This window comes from Heterocephalus glaber, unplaced genomic scaffold (genome assembly GCF_053883595.1).
Source record: "Heterocephalus glaber isolate CG9 unplaced genomic scaffold, H.glaber_assembly_v1.0 deba00001733, whole genome shotgun sequence".
NCBI classification, from domain to species: Eukaryota; Metazoa; Chordata; class Mammalia; order Rodentia; family Bathyergidae; genus Heterocephalus; species Heterocephalus glaber.
In genome coordinates, this window is record NW_028258444.1 from 16,037,393 (window position 1) to 16,054,940 (window position 17,548).

At 39.6% G+C, this 17,548-nt stretch overlaps 1 protein-coding gene across 3 annotated transcripts in view; it reads right to left on the reverse strand.

The window, feature by feature from the left end:
• Positions 1–14,466, reverse strand: part of Slc38a4 (solute carrier family 38 member 4) — a 71,508-nt gene extending 57,042 nt beyond the window's left edge. The window contains exon 1 of one of the 3 annotated variants that reach the window (XM_013079064.3): positions 14,290–14,466. The gene's annotated coding sequence lies outside the window, so the exon portion shown is untranslated. Of the gene's footprint in view, positions 1–13,583; positions 13,607–14,289 lie in introns of those variants that run through there. The other 2 variants (XM_013079063.3, XM_087200161.1) reach the window with 2 other exon arrangements.
• Positions 14,467–17,548: the final 3,082 nt, after the last annotated feature.

Here is a 17,548-nt window from a genome sequence, read left to right on the forward strand (position 1 = left end):
AAGAACAAAATGGTAAGTTATGAAGAAGTACTCATAAAAATATATATATAAGTGAACAAGAAAAGACCACCTAGAGACATGAAGAAGACCAAGTTAAGGCTAACTGGAGTTAGGGAAAAACTAGAAGGTAACACAGATGGAATTATTAATATGTTTATGGAAATCACAGCAGAAAAATTTCCAAATATAAAAAAAAGAGTTCAACATACAAATCAAGTTCAACATACATAATCAAGGCTTCCAGAACACCAAATAACTATGATGAAAAAAAAGAAGCTTATCCTTATTAAAGTGGCCATTAGAGAAAGGGAAATTAAACCAACCCTAAGATTCTATTTTATACCAGAAAGAAAGATAATCATCAAGAAGTCAAAAAATAACAAATGCTGGCAAGGTTGCAGTGAAAAAGACACCCTACTACAATGTTGGAGGAAATGTAAACTAGTGCAACCACTATGGAAATCAGTATGCAGGTATGTTAGTTACTTTTCTCTCCTTGGTGAGACAAAATACCTGACAACCAAAGTTAAAGGGGAAAGGGTTTCTTTAGATCACAGTTTGTGTAGGTGTCAGTCCATAATCCATTGCCTCCGAGGCAGGGATGGCAAATAGGCATCATAGAGAAGAAACAATATGGTGCACACAAGGTAGCAAAGGCAACAAGGGACATTAACAGTGTCTTTCTGCCCCTTTTACCTCATCCAGACTACTGGCATTAGAGTGGTGCCAAACCAATCACTCACATGTGGTGGTTTATTAATCACACACCCTTAATCCTACCATCACACACTCTAGATTCAGCCACCTCATCTCATTTGGATGAAGCTTTGGGGAAGATCTAAACACAAGCCATAAAAAATAGGCATTTCAGGAATGATTTCCAAACTTTTGATATTATAATATTAACATCCTCAGGAGAAATGGCTTCCTTGAGTGGGCCCCTTAAAATACTCAACCACTCAGGGATTCACTTTTGCTGTTGTGTGAACATGTTAAGGAAATAATATTTCATGTGTAGGAAGCCCTGAAAAAGATTTATTTATAAGAGAAATGCTGATGGTCTTGATGCCCCCATCATTTCTCTGGTTGACTGCAACATCTATTTATTCTGGTCTTGTATTTAATAAAATATATGGACTTGGTGTAGTAACCTCTGCAACACACATGTTTCTAAGATGAGGAGAATTCTTTTTAAAAGACATCTGAAAATACATTTTAGTTGTACAGCTATAGATTAGATATTCTGCAAAAATGGAAATGGGGAATAATAACATTTTAATGTGAGACCACAAGAATAATTTTTAAATCTTTTTTTTAGATTGTTCTTAAATATTTCTTGTCATTATTCACAAAAGGAATCTGAAAGGTTAAGTGTATTTGGATGGTTGCAAAGAACATAATCAAAGTAATGTAAGGACTTGGATTAATGACTATCATTTTGTAAAAAGCATGATAGCTAAATAGAATGTCTTATTTTTATATTGCCTGATGTTTTCCATATATTTGAAGTTTGTTAAAAAATGAATAAAAAATGAACACAAGCACTATATTTCTAAAGTATAAGTATAAAACATTTCTTCTATTTTATCATGGGAAAATTATTTGCTCTTCATTTGTCAGATGGGCAGCTGACTAGGCCTTCTTTTAACCTCGGTCAGTAGTTTGGTCACCCAAATCCCATGGGGAATGGGAAGTCTATCTCAATTGACTATTTATTTTCTTAGTTCAAAAGTATGCTGCCTGCATTTTTTTATTGTTAATTTTGAAGAACATGAGGGTAATAAGAAATGTATTCACATGGGCTGAGAACTGCTTTTCTAACTTGTTTACAAAACAAAAAATTTACAGAGCTAGAAGCTTAGAAAATATGTGGTGTATGCTATTTCTATTCATCTTATTGAGAGAATTATAAAGGGGCATCAATAGGCTTTCAAGTACTAATCAATTTGTTTAAAAAGAAACTATGTAGGAAGTAACAGTTCAGAAGAATTTGGAGACCTTGGTGGAAAATGACCTGTCACCAGCTGAGATGATCAAGTTTCTGAAACATTTATGACAGAAGTCAAGGTTGAGGAACTTAATAGCTCAGAAGGAAGATAAGACTTACAGGGCTTGAACCAGGACTGTGAGAATCCAAAATGTTTCTATACATAAGAAAGTGAAAATATCATCAATGATGTTTTTGTATATTTTCAAATGGCAATAATAAATACAATTAAATTTCAGTTTCCCAGTTTTTGCTTAATAAAAGTTTTCTAGTGATTTTTCTCTCCCAGAGGTCCAACAATTGCAAATACTTTTGTTATGAATAAATGTACAGATACTAGGGAACATATTTGGTTTGTGGCCTTTTTTGACTAAAATGCCCAATGCTGGTCTGATCTTGTGGATTAGAGGTGGTGTCTCCTGCTTGCTCACTCCCACTGTGGGCCCCGGAGCAGAACTAACTTGGATGTTCAACATGGAGAAACTTCCAGAACCTTTAACCTATTGGGCCTTGATGAGCAGATATTTCTTGAACCTATTCTTTTACCTTTCAGGCCAGATGTTTTAAAATTGGAAAATGAGGAAAACTACACCGCAAGTCACAACCAGACGTCCCTGTTTGCCTGGTTCTTGCTTCTCTTGCACCAACCAAAACTCAGATCTAGAGTTTCACCCGAATCCCAGGATGCTCCAATGTCACCTAAGCCTTTAAACAAAAGCATCTCCTCTCAGTGTGCCCCCATTTTTCCTCCTTTTCTGTTTTCAACCTCTGCTTCTTGCTCTTTTACCGGACCAGCTGTGAATTTGAATATATAATGTTAAATTCATGAAATGCTAGAAAAATATATAGAAGCAAACCCATATGTAGTATCACTTTTGCATTTGCATAGCTGATTATAGTTAAAATTTATAATTATCCATGAAATTACTTAAGTACAATACTAATAAAGTAACAGAAAAGTGTTAAGAAGGGCCATATGCTCCTTAAAGAATATTTTCTATTATATATATATGTGTGTGTGTATATATATATATGGCTTGTGTAAACATTAGATGTTAAAATTTCTTGTTTTTTCAAAAATGAACAGAATAAAGAAATATAATGTTTAAGTTAAAAGATGATGGCCTTTTGGAAAGCTTTTGACTTAGGCCGGTAGAATAGGAACTGCATGTTCATCTGGCATTTGTTTCTTATGGAGTAATCTAACAGTTTGGGTTTTGATTACCTTTGTTTTCTGGGAGTGACTGTCAGCTGCTGGCTGGTGACAGGGCAGGTCAGTGAGTTCTGCACGCTAGAGTCTTAAGAAAGGCAGCCTGGACAAATCATGAAACCCATAGACCACTTCTGTGTGAATCATATTTTTATCTATCCCAAACCTCTTCCTCATTTTATTTAAGTAGTTTATATGCTGATGTTTAAAGTTTGAATTTGACTTCCTTTTAGGCAAACCAGATTTGCAGAATAAGAAGAACTAGTACATTTGGACTCTTTAGGTATCTCACGGAAGTGGAATCGACTAGATTTGTCCTGAAACTGGCTTACTTCTCTTAACATGCTCCTTCCAGATTTATCCATGAAGTCAAAATAACAAGATTTCTTTCTCCTTAAGTCTGAATAATATTTAATTTTATGTGTAAGCCATATTTTCTTTTGTCATTCATCTTTCCATGGTTTTTTTTTTTATTTTTTCAGAACTCAGTTATTCTGAGCTGTACTGCAGTGAAAATGAGAGCACAGATATCTCTTTAAGATGCTGATTTCAAAATTCTTTGGGGTAAATACCAAGAAGTGGGATTGCTGGACTACCTAGTAGGTCTATTTTTAATTTTCCGAGGAATGCTCATATTGTTTTCCATAATTGCTGCACTAATTTGACTGCACCAATGGTGTGTAAGAGCTCCCTCTGAGTCATACCTTTGCCAACAAGTATTATCTTGTCTTTTTTCTAATAGCCTCTGAACTTGTATGAAGTGCTATCTCATTGTGATTTGGATTTGTGATCCTCAGATGACTAGGGATGCCGAGCATCTTTTCAGGTAACCTTTGGTCTTTTGTATGCTTTCCTTGGAGAAATGTCCATTCAAATCCTTTGCCCATTTTTTAATTGGGCTATTTATTTTAGGGGCACCTTATATATTTTGGATATTAACACTTTATCAAATATGGCTTGTAAATATTGTCTCCCATTCCATAGATTACCCTTTCATTCTGTTATTTCTCTTGATGTCCAGAAGCTTTTCAGTTTGATGTTTTTGTTTTTGATCGCTGTGCTTCTGATGTCACATCCAAGAAATCTCTGCCAAAAGCAACGTCAAAAGCCGTTTCCCTATATTTTCTTCTAGGATTTTTACAATTACATGTGGTATATTCAAGTTTTTAATCCATTTTGAGTTTACTTTTGTGTATGGTATAATATAGAGACTCAATTTTATTCTTTTGCGTGTGGATGTCTAGTTTTCCCAACACTATTTGTTTAGAAGACCGTATTTTCCCTACTGTGTAGTATTAGCACTCTTGTTGAAGATTAGTTGACCATATATGCATAAATTTAATTTTGGGATCATTTCTGTTCCACTGATCTATGTGGCTGCTTTTATTTCTATACTTCACAGCTTAAATATGTGAGACGGTTTGAAATTAGGAAGTGTGATATCTCCACCTTTGTTAGTCTTTCTCACGATCACTGTGGTTACTTGGGGGCTTTTGTGGTTCCATGTAAATTTTAGGATTCTTTCTCTCTTCTCGTAAAAAAATGTCCTTGGAATTTTGATGGAGATCGGATTGGGTCTGTAGATCACTTTGGGTCACATGAATATTTTAATATTAAGTATTCCAGTTCATGAACTCAGGATGTGTTTCCATTTGTCTTTCATTTCTTTCATCAGTGTTTTGTAGTTTTTCATGTCCAAGACTTTCAACTCCATAGTTGCGTTTATTCCTAAGTACTTTACTTTCTTTTGGTACTATTCTAAATGAGAGCCTTTTTAAAATTTCCTCATAGGATAGTCCGTCTTTAGCATATAGAAACAAAACTGATTTTTGTATGTTGATTTTGTATCCTGCAACATTATTAAAATCATTTATTAGTTTTAATAGTTTTTGGTGGAGTTGTTAGGATTTCTCTATATATGTATACATAATTTCTAATTACTTAACAAAGAACAGTTATTTAAGGTGCAGCCTGGGAACAGGATAAAGTTAGAATCTGTGATGAAGGGCTGGGGATTTAGCTCAGTGGTTCTTGCCGCTTGCCTTTCAAGCATAAGGACCCAAGTTAAATCCCTGGTACCAAAGGAAAAAAAAAAAGAATCTGTGATGAAATCCCTTACCCCAAATTCTTCCCTGCTATTTATTTAAAGTAGTGCTGTTCTATTTATAAATGTTTGCTGTGTGCTAAACAATTTTAGACCGTAATTCAAAGCAAAAAAGGAGGATTGTTTAGAATCAATGTAACCATGAGAGCACTATTGGTAATCTACTGGATTTGACTGAACCAATGCTTCTGTGAGATATCAACAAATTTGTACATCAGAAAATCTATTAACTCAGTATTTTGTACATAAGAAAACCAATTAATTCATTAAAAATTCTCACTTTTTAAGGTCACAGGTTGTATATGCAAATAGCTGCAAGGCTAGATAATTCACTGTGAGGCTATTTTCATTATTCTTTGAAGCCAGCATCTAGCATTGTTCCCCTCTGTATAGAAATGCACTCATCATTTGATTATCTTTTACTCAAAATATAATTTGTGCCAAGACACACACATTTCTATTAGAACTAAAAAGGAAATATGCTTTTGTCTTAATCCATTGGTGTCTAATCTCAGTAGGTAGGTAACTGGAGATTTTGTCTTCCTGGCTGATAGGTATGGGAAGATGCTTGTCCCTTCTTATATGGACAATTAGCATTGAGAGACAGATACAAGGAAACGTGAACAATTATGTTTGTAGTATAAATCTGTCTTAGGCATTTTGTCATTGCTGAGACACAATGTCCAACACCCACAACTTAAAGGAGGAAAGATTTATTTTAGTTCTCACTTTGTAGAGGTTTCAGTTCATAATCAGCTGGCTCCAAGGCAGGGCGGCATGACAGAGAGTGATGGCAGAGAAGAAGGAATTCATGGCATGGAAGCAGGAAGCAAATGGGATGAAAAAAGAGAGGAGGGAAACATAGTGTTCCAGGCCATGCTCAAAGTGACCCACTTCTTCCCACCAGGCTTCACCTCCCAACATCACACCCCACTGTAAACCCAGCAGTGAACTCATCTAGTGTCACACACCCATAGCCCAGTATCACACACTCATAATACAGTCACCTCCCAAAAGCCCAACTTATGAGTACACGAGGCTTTGGGGAAACATCTAGATGTAAACCATAACAGCTCCACTCAGACCATAATCCTATTAATTTTGTAAAGATAGAAATCTCATTTGAAAAGTTATTAGTACTAATCACATTAATGATGGCAATAATAATAATTTTCACTGAGACCTTACTATGGGCCCAGTATTGTGCCAAGTACTTTACAAGCGTCACATTGGTAATACTCTCATCTTTGGGGTGGATATCAGTATTATTCCTGCTTTACAAGTGAGGAAACTGAAGCTCAGAACAAGTGAGTAGCTTACCCAAAGACCAAACTGATAAGCTAGTGTCTACGCCAGGACTCTCACCCCTATGTCTGACTTTGGAGCCTGATTTTTAATGACGTTCCATCAGTACTGAGTACCTACTTTGTGTTGGATACTTGCTTTCTGTCACTAACAGAACACCTAAGATAATCAACTTAAAAGGAGGAAAAATTATTTTGGTTCAAATTTCAGAAGTTCAGTCCATGGTTGGTTGGCCCCATCACTTTGTGCCTGTGGTGAGACAGATCCTCATCACAGTAGGGAGAGGCTACACTTACCTCACAAGAGCCAAAAAGCAAAGAGAAAGGAAGGGGGACTCCATATCCATCGGAAAGCATGCTCCCAATGACCTAACTTTCTTCCACTAAGCCCCACCTTTTAACAGCTCTACCATCTTTCCACAGGGCCACAAACTGGTGTCCAACCCTTTAGCCTATGAACCTTTGGGAAAACATTCGGGATCTAAACCATAACAGACACTATACATAAAACAAGATCCATTTTTTCCATGACTCATGGAATAGAACTAGAGATCTCAACATGATGGCTGGAATGGGCAGAGCAGATTTCAAGTAGGAAGAATGGTGTGACGTCAGAGAGAGGTGTGAGGGTCCCAGACAGGAGAAACGGAATCAGAGCTAACACGAAAACAGTAAATATACCATTAGCTAAAGTAAGATATTTACATAGAATTTGATTGAGGTTGATCTTGATTGCTAGATTAAGGAGTTTAAACTTTAAGATATTTTAGTATAAAGAATGTAAAGCATTATACTGTATTTTATTTCATTCTTTAGAATGCAGATATTGCTACAGTGTCACAAAATAGTTTGAAAGTAATTACACAACTAAAATTTGAAAAACAACCACCCTCTTATCAACTTTAATGGCTGCCATAGTGAATATATTTATATTTTCTATCATACCTTCCTAATAACTATCATCATTAGTCAAACAAGTAAAGAGTATAATATAAATGTAAATAAAACAATGGACCTTTTGTCCAGTCCCTTGACTTACAGCAAAACATTCATTTCTTCAAGATTACAAGACTAGGTTAACTATCCTGCCACACACTGAGGAACCTTATGCTCCACCCACAGCAGGTATGACCCAGAAGAATAGCCTGCCAAGTGACAAGGTCTCTAATGCTTATTCAAGATAACCCACAAGGATCCCCTGTACCAAAAAAAAAAAAAAAAAGATAACCCACAAGGACAAGACAAAAGATTTAGGAGTGCAGATTTCCTTATAAAAGAAGTTATAAATGATTTTAGCCATGGCAGTCCTTCATGTTTAGACTTTGGGACTACCATTCCCTGCCTTTCTTTTTCTTCTCACAGGGCATAGGATAAAGAACATTTTTCTGGTGACAGAAATCATTAAAAGAGAGACTTAAGGTAGTTACGCTCAGCTAGACACAGAACTTGTTAGAGATCTAGACCCACAGTTTGTTTTACTCTTTGAGTCAACAGTGTGTCTCTGAAAGTCGAGAATACAAAATTGTAAAAACTCAGAGGGGTTTTACAAACCCTTTCATATAGTAGAGGACATTTTGTTTTCCTCTCTGCTTGGGGTGTGGGTGGGGTAGGGTGGCATTCCAATGGTGCTGGCTGCTCAGAGGGGTGGCGTACTGTTCAGAAGTGTAGGCCTTTCCCTTGGCTAGTTGCAGGCTCCAGTTCCCATATTTCTCATGCTTTGGGCATGCAGATCAAGGATAGCATTCTCTTTTCGAAAGCCCCATGTGAAGGGACCTCTGGGGGGCATTCCTCCTGCCAACGGGTGGGGTGAAAGGCCAGAGTGGTGTAACAGCAAGAGTCTCCAAACTTGAACGTCCTGACCTGGATAGCTGCCCTTGGGCTAAAGATGCTATTTTGGGCCCTAAGTGACCTCTGTCAAATGGAAGAGCTACCTGCTGTGATTGCCAACCAGGCCTGTGTCCCTCAGTTGTCATGTGACCACGCACAAGCTGGCGGGAAATTTCCTTCTGTAAGCACACTATTTTTGTTAGTTTTAAGAAACCTGAGTTGTCTTAACCAAAGGTAAAATCACGGAATAGTTATTATGAAATTGTAGAAAAGTACCAAGCCTTACACTTCATTGTCTGAATACATAAGGTTTCTCTGCCCGGGTCCTTTTCTCCAGTGATCCCTGTTTTAAATGAAGATGTATTACCAAATAAAGCAGAGCAACACATGATAAAAAGGTGTCAAACATTTTTTCAGTGTGCTGTTACTGAAGAATTATTTCAAAAGACAAGAAATGAATGTTTTCGCAGGACTATAATAAAAGAGCTCCACTTGCACAAAGCTCTCAACTATCTGAATACCTTCCCAGCATTCACAAAATGAGGTTGGAAACACCAGCCCTTTATGTTAGATCATTTTAACAAAAAAAGTCACTTGGATGGTACAGTTTTTAAGAGCATTCTGAATCCATATAACATCCTTCTTATGAGAAAAACTTTCCAAAAACAAGACCACCTTCAGTCCCACCTAGCAGTCCCACCTAACATGCAGGATTTGGGTTTCTTAGAACCAAAAGAGCCTCAGATGCTTGTGACCCTCAGGCCACCAGCCACTGAAGGAGCTGCTGCCAGGCAGCCTGCATGGGGTACCAACGCTGCCAACAGGCGACCGGCCAGCTGGCCACCAAAGTTGCCTCTAAGTGAAATGTGTCTTTCTTTTTCCTTCTTCTTAACAGTTTTATAGTGCTGAGAGTGTACCCAATGTCATAAAATTATTCCAAAACAAAGATCAAAAGTTCCTGTTCTAAGGAATCTCCAATTTAAAAAGAATGATGCAAGGCAAAGGGATAGGACAGAGTGGGAAGAAAGAGTTTTGTATGAAAGGTGAAATAGAATCAATAAAACTTCCAATAGACAAAAAAATCGAAAGGCTAAGTTAGAACCTCAGATCCCCATAGCAGATTATAACAATAAAGATTTGCTGTAAGATCTGCAGTAACAACAGTATTTTACTGAGTGTTTATCAGGTGCCAAGCAGTATCACGGCAATAATTATATAAAGTAGATACTATTATTATATCTAATTGAAAAAAACTAGGGTTTCTTTTAGATATTTAAAGATAAATAACTCTAGTGTTTATGAACTGCCATGAGTGATTCCAAATACTTTGCAAATATAAACTCATTTACTTTTCACAGAACCCCTGTGAGGGAGGAACTATTATTATTTTACAGATAAAGAGTAAAGCAGACAGGTAAACTCACTTGTTCAAGATTAGGCAGGTGAAAGGTGGGAGAGCCAGCATTTGAACCCGGAGAGTCCAAATGACAGAGGCAGAATGCAAATCGAGGAGGCTTGACTCTGAGGGCACTGAGGCTCATGCATATTACGTAAATATTTAATTTCATTTAGAAACACATATACTGACTGTCAACAATGCAATAGTTAAATAAAAAAGTGTTTATTTGAAGAAAAAATGCTGTCCAAGGAAAAGGAGAAAGAACCAAGCTTTCTTTCCTTCCTTCATCCACAAACATGTACCAGCATCTGTTTATACCAGACACAAATTTTGGTGCTGGCGCAACAGCAGTGAACAAGAGAGACAAAGTGGGAGAAAACGGGGGAAACTGGAGAGGATGTTGGTGTAGACTGGCCACTATCAATAGGAGGAAATTCCCACCGAGAAATAAGGGAACATTTCACTCATATATACAGGGAATGACATCATTCTCTAGGCTGCACTGTCCTGCAGATTATTTAGTCCTTTCGTCATTTCCTCTTATTTTTTCTCTCATTTCCTTTATTTTAGTTATGACAGTTAGAGGAAAACACTATCAAAAAACATTAATGTGGACAACTATTAACATTTCAAATAATGCTTTGGACAGTACATTAATACAAGCAGCTGTTCATCCAAGCACTTTACAGGTAATAGCTTATTTAATTCTCATAATCCCAAGAGATAGATGCTATTATGACCCCAATTTTATAAGTGAAGAAATTGAAGCTCAGAAATATTAAGAATCTTGTCCAAGAACTGAAGGATGGAATCACTGAAACGACACTTTAGATTACTTATTGACTTCACCTACTCTGTGAATTCCCTTCCGAATAACATTCTGACCAAGGGTATTTTACAAATGTGGTTAGGGAAAAGATGCCAGCATACCTGAGCCTGGGATGGAAAAGTGGCTTTTAAAAAATAAAGATTGAGAACTAAAGTTTTCAAGGCATATTAGGAAAGGCCAGACTCTTAGCTGGCATAATCATCCACTGTGGAGATAGGAGTGTGAAGTCCTTCCTGCCGCCCAATTCCCCTCCATGCCTTATTTTTTAAACTATATTTTTACTTCCTGATTTTTCTGTAACACACTAAAATTAAGTATAAAAACACTAAAAACTAAAACCAGGAGAGAAAGCACCCCCAATTCTCCCTCAGATGAATAGAGAATAACATTTGTTTGGAAATCTTTTTTTATGGCTGTGTAGACTGTATCTCTGCTAAAATAGAATATACCCTGAAGAAATAGAAGAATAACTTGGTTTTCACATATAGGAAACAACAAAGTCTAGTCTTTCCATTTGAGCATTGGTTTTAAAATCCTAACATTATAAGGAGTCTAAAAAGCTATGTGCTACTATGGGGGCATAATAAAATGATAAAATAATAAAGTTCTCATTTCCTGCATTTAGTCATTTGGTTCTCTCTTACCACAGATCACTTCCAAAATTCAAGGGAAGGGCAGAACTAAGGCACATCTTCAAAGACAACCTTGGGCGAGACCTCTGGACCACCCCTCCCTTTCCAGCCTCTCTGTCCTTCTGGTCCTGGGAACAGAACTCTGAGATTCCTGAGGGAACTCCCACTCCCCGCACTGAGCAGGCTGTTCTCCCTGTGGAGAGGCCTCTCCTGGCCTTCTCCAGTTCTTTGCCTGGCTAACTTTAATTTCTGCTTTAGAATCTAGCTCAAGCACCACACAGTCTTTCACTATTCCCTGACCCCTTTCTGAAACCACATCTGTGGTGGAGTGCTTAAATATGATTCCCCCCTGGCCTGCAATTGTTTACTTATTTATTCTTTCCTCCACTAACCAATCCATTATTCAACAAATATTTCTTGAGCATTTAGTATTTGTCTAGCACTGTTCTAGGTATTAGGGAGACAGGGATAAAAGAAACTCCTTAATATGGCTCCTGAAAGATAGTGATATTCACTGGTTATTCCTGGAATGGATGAGTAGAATTAGGTCATTTCATAAATAGTGAGAGGAAGACCAGTAGAAGATTACAGTCACATGAAAGTGATTTTATTTTGCCATTTCTCTCATCACTCGCATCCTGCTGTGTTGTGTTACACACTTGTAGCCATCTTCTTTGCTTCAGTTTTTGTTGTCCTCTCTCCCAGTTGTCCTTATTTTATTTCTGCCCTTATTAGGACAAGCAGGAGCTTTGATTTGGATGGACTTGGTTCTAATACCACTGGTTGTGTTGTCACTAGTTACGTGACCTTTGGCTCTTTGCTTAACTACCCTGGGCTTCAAATGCCTCCTCTGTAAAATGAACATTACAAACACCTACAGGATGGAGTACTGTGTGAAGATTAAATGAGATTCACATATATAAAGGTTTTGCTAGCCCAAAGCCTGGCTCTGGGAGGCCCCTCCTCTGCTTTCTTTTGTCTCTCCCCTCTCCTACCCCTTATGCTTCCTACAAGATACAGGAAAACATACTGTGTTTTTTAACTGTGTTATTATTTTAATATATTATTATTTTGATTATGTCAAAGATATGCAACCAGACATTAAACCCATTAAACTTTTGTTTTTTATAGAAATCACCGTTTTGAATATATAAACATTTTAAAAAGGAGGAGGAAGAACAACAACGAAAAACTATGCGTTGATTCTCACCCTACACCTGGCAGAAAGTTAACCTCCACAGAAAGACAGCTGAAGCAGACTCTAACTGTAGCCCCAGCTAAGAGGCCCTGGAAATTGTGATGTAAGGGCAGGGCGCTCTCTTTAAGGCAACCTGGTCTTAATGATTATGTTTAGGCTGCCCGGAAGCAAATAAGGGCCACGGAAAGCAGCGCTGGGCAGGCCATCTACCTGCGGCCCTGGAGGCTGCCCCTTCCCCTAGGGACCAGAAGCTGGGCTCCAAGGTGGATCCCACAGCAGGCTGGTCCTGGGGCCTTGGGCCGTAGCGGAGAGGGAGTCTGTGGGAAGTGCACCGCGAGGACCTGCCTACTCCACAGGCTCGCTCCTACTCTCCTTATTCCTAGGCACCTAAGATTCCCTGAGACTGGAGACAGGTAGAGAGGGCGGTGCCTCTCACTCAAAAGTTGCCACCCAGCGCCAGCCTGTCCTGTTCCAACAGAGCCCCGCCCGGGTACCCCACCGGCCTCTATCTCAAACAGCGGCTTTCCAGCCCCCGGCCCGCCCCCAGTCTCTCAGACGCCCGCATCGCTGCCCCGCAGTCCCCAGCAAACCCCCGGGCGCGCGACCTCGCACCCGGCTCTCCAGGCTGAGCGCACCCGTTCTTTCTCCAATCGAGTCAGCTGCCCGTCAGCATCTGGGGACCCATGGTCTCTCCGCCTGTCCCTGCGAGCCTACGCAGAGGAACAGGAGGATTCGCGGAGGATTCGCACCCCCACCCACGCTCACCCCCGCCGCACCGCGCCCCCTGCGCGCACAGCTGTCGGTCCCCGCTGGCCGCCTGCCTCCCTCCCTGGGGCTCACAGGGCCCAGACCCGCCCCCCCATTCATTCTCTTCTCTTCACTCCCCTCCCCATCGGGCCTGGCTTCTCATCCTCACCTCTGCCCGCTTCTCCCTGGGCCTCCCCTCTTAGCGGACGCCCACTGTGAGTTCCCTGCCAATCTTTCCTCCCGGGTGCACTCAGCAGGCTCTGAAACCCGACGGTGCGGGACGCTGGCTCTGTCGACAACCCTGCCCACCACCCAGAAAGGCTCCCAGGCCCAGAACTGTCCTCACCTTCCTCCCCCGAGACAGGGACTCCCAGGGCGCTCCCCAGCCGAGACCCCCCTCGGGGAATCACGCTGGCCTTCGAGGCAGCCCAGCTGTCAACGGCCATGCGTCTATTTTAAACCCGCACCCAGTGTCCCCGCCCTGAGGACACGGGCACGGAACCAGGGACTCGGATAACGCCTCGCCGGCATGATCCCCAGGGGGACGCGGAGCGACCGTCCCGGCCCGGACGGGTCGCACTTCTCCGCAAAGCAGGCGGTGGAGACACCAAAAGGTCCCAACACACAAGACCAGAAATCCCGACAAGGGAATCTGGTACCCCGAACCAAAGTGGGGATGCCCCTCCCCCATCCCCCCCACCCCCCGTAGAGGCCACCTTGGCAAACCACCTCCTCCCTGGAAAGGGAGTCCCAGGCCAGCCCTCTCCAGTAGCCTGTGCCCCTCCCGCGCTCTGCTTTATTTAATTTCTGGACAATCCAGTTGTTAGCCTGCAACGGCCCGAAGTATTATTTAGAAAGTATTAAGACTGGGGACTATCAAGTTAAAAAGAGCCACAGCGCCTAACCTAGGTCCCAGACTGCTGAAAGGCCCGGGTGCATGCGTGTGCGGGTCCTGGTGCCCACACACAAAGCCGTCCAGGCTAGAGCCAGCTTCCACTTTGCACACTGACAAGTCTCTGAGTCTAACAGAAAATACACAGAATTTCACTCACCCACCTCTTTTCCTGACTTCTTTGGACTGGAATCCAGGGGAATTATTGGGAAAAGGTGAATCAAGAGACCCTTCCTTCCTTTCCTTTAGCCTTTCCAAAGAGTGGAAATTTCCATCATGTGATAGGGGGCAGCATCCCCAAGTGTCGCGTTTCTTACGGACCCTCCCTTCCAGCCCAGCCACCAATCGCCAGGCGGCAACCTGAGATGTAAACAAAAGCATCCTCCCAGGTGGGGCCGAGTTATCCAGCTGTCCCCCAAGAGTGGAGCCAGGGCTCCGAGCGTCCATTCCTTCTTTCCTGGGTTGCACAGCACGGAGAGATCTTGTTGTGACCTATATCTGACAGTTAGGTTGCTTCCTGAGTTGAGGTTGGATTTCTTGGATCTGTCCTATTTGCAGGAACACATGTCGATTTGCAATGAAGTCCTTGAGAGAGAGCGTTCAGAGTGGGTGACTCATTAAACTCCCCAAGGTTTGGGAATGGAAACTTAAACTTCACATAGAGAAGAAATGTGGAGAAGGGACATACACACACACACACACACACACACACACACACACACACACCTCATTAGCAGTAGAAGGCACTTTATGCAAGTGCAAGAAGGGGAAAACCCACCAGCATTTACTCATGGATCTTTTTGTGACCATTTTCCCCTTTGCATTCTAGACTATGCACAATTCCCAGTATACATGAAGAAGAATCTAGGTTAAAGTAAATAACACTATACCTTCAATTCTGCTTGTTAAAAGTTCTCTCTTCCACTTTAAGGAAAGCTTTATATAAAACTATTTTCTGATGTTCAGCAAAATTCTCGTTTCAAAGAGGCCCATGTAACAATATGTTTACAAGCCCCTGTTTATTTAGTAGTGTGCTGTTATTCTTTAAGGAAAACTAATTCACCAGTGGAGACCTAATCTACAGTTTAGCAAACTCACAGACTACTTCCTGAACACTGACACACCCAATGTAACTTTATTCAGAATGGTGAGTTTCCCTGTCTGCCCACACTACCAACATCTGAAAGTTTTTCATATAGTTCTTGATAATTGTATCTCAAGCAGCACCTTGCACTTTAGAAATCAGAATAATGACAACAGAAACACACTTGTATAATATATAATAACCAAGAACATTAGAAACACCACATTAATGCACATGCACACATATTTTCACATATACAGTAGATTATACTAAAACCATTCAACAATACAAATTCAGGTTAATGTAATATGTGCTTTCACCAGAGCTGCCATTTCGGAACCTAAAAGGAAAAAGAAAGCCATCTATAAGGAATATGTAGTTTTATGAAGTCGAATTGTCCTTCTTGACCAAACTTGGTATGTTTTCAGTTTGCTTGAATTCGACATTCCCATTTTGTGAACTAGACTATATCAGAACAATTTTAAAGTTCCTTTAAGATTGAAACCAAATTATTTTTCAACCATCATACTTCTCCTTTGACTCTTAATAAATATAAACATCTTTTACAAAGCCCCTAAAATGTAAAAATTGGCAGAATTGGTCAGAGATTAGTGAGGATGAAAGTAGGTATGTATTTCTCTTTGCCCAACCTGAGATACAGTAGAAGCAAAGTCTACATTCATAAAACAAAAAGCCATCCAGAGAAAACAAAAGTGAAGATCAGATCAAAGCAATTCTAAGACAGAAACTAGTTTCCTGTGCAACTGCTCAACTTTTTAATGAGCGCCTTAGTTAATCAGTTCTTGGCATTCATATCTTAGCTATCACAAAATGGCTCAAAAGCTATGGTTCACAGCTTTATTTAATAGAAAACTGTGGGCTTTCATCTATATATGCTGGTAATATTAGTTAGCTTGTGGGTTGAGGGAACATGAGTCTTATATTCATCTATAAATTAATGAAGTGCTATCTTTTGTAGCTAATGTAGGACTTCAGAAGATCTCAGACCAATGTCTGAGTGGTATGAGACCTTTGACAATTCTTCATCTTATATGCTATAATCAAAACTTGAGCCATGGATAGCCACGTTGTACCTGCCCAACAACCTCAAGGTTTGTTTTAAATCACTGTTCACAAGTATGGGAAGCAGCTCTAACTGATGATGCCCATGTAGGGCCGCATATTAAAACACAATCAGTTTGGCTTATTATTTGGTCATCTGCTGGCTCTGGAGAAGACAGCTTCACTCCACATTTCACAAGTCATCCACCAGCAGTCCTAGTATGGCCAAGTTGCTTGCATTCTTAGTGACTCAATTTTTCTGAGTCTTAAAAATGGAAGACTCTTTTGGATACGGTATTTTCCTGGTGTAAATCATTTTCAGACAGTACCACAAACTCATCTAGTGATGAAGAATAATAAAATGTTTGCAGTGAAAAACAAAAAGCTTACAGAGCAATTGGAATTTGTTCATGATTTTGATAAAGATTAATTAATTGAAGATTTCCATTATAACATTACATTAAAGTGATTGTAGGAGTAGCTATTGGTTTTGTTGTGGCTGCTTTTGCTTTAAGAAAAACCTATACCAAAAAAATTGCAAAACATATTCTTTAGAACAAAAGCTAACTCTTAAAAACAGAATTCTATTTGCTAATAAATTTGTTAAAGTTAATGAGTGAGTCCCTAGGGGTTTTAATCACTGGGAAGCTTTGTGATTCTCTAAGTTGGGATGGAGCTTGCAGTATTGCTTTGTGATCATAAATCAGATTTGAGGAATATCTCCCAGGTCTAATGGTCTGGAGAACAGTCATTAATAGATTATTATATAAACAAACACCTTAGGAAGGAAACAGAACACAGTTATTGTTTAAACACCATATGATAACACTAAAATGTTCCTTAATTTATGAATTAACATAGCAGAGTTTGATAAGTGACTTTATCAGACTTTTGTATAAATGATGTTTTCTTTTGCAGCAGAGTTTTAACATTGATTGATTTTTCATTGATAATTATCATAATTAGTAAATGGCTTTAGCTTACAAAGCATCTTCACATATATTGTGCCACTTTATACCAAAACAAGAATATCATACAGGTATTACTATTTTACCCATTAAAAGGAAGAAGAAAATAAGATTTAGAGAAGTCAAGCAACTTGCCCAAAGACACAGCACCAATAAATGACAAAACAGGTATGTAAACCAAGTTTCTGACTTCAAATTCCACATCCCCTTTCCTGCAATGTATCTCTCTTTTCTTCTGAGCATTTTCTTTACTAAGATTCATTATTGTTTTTCTGCCTACAGTCAGGCCAATCTAAAATGGCAAG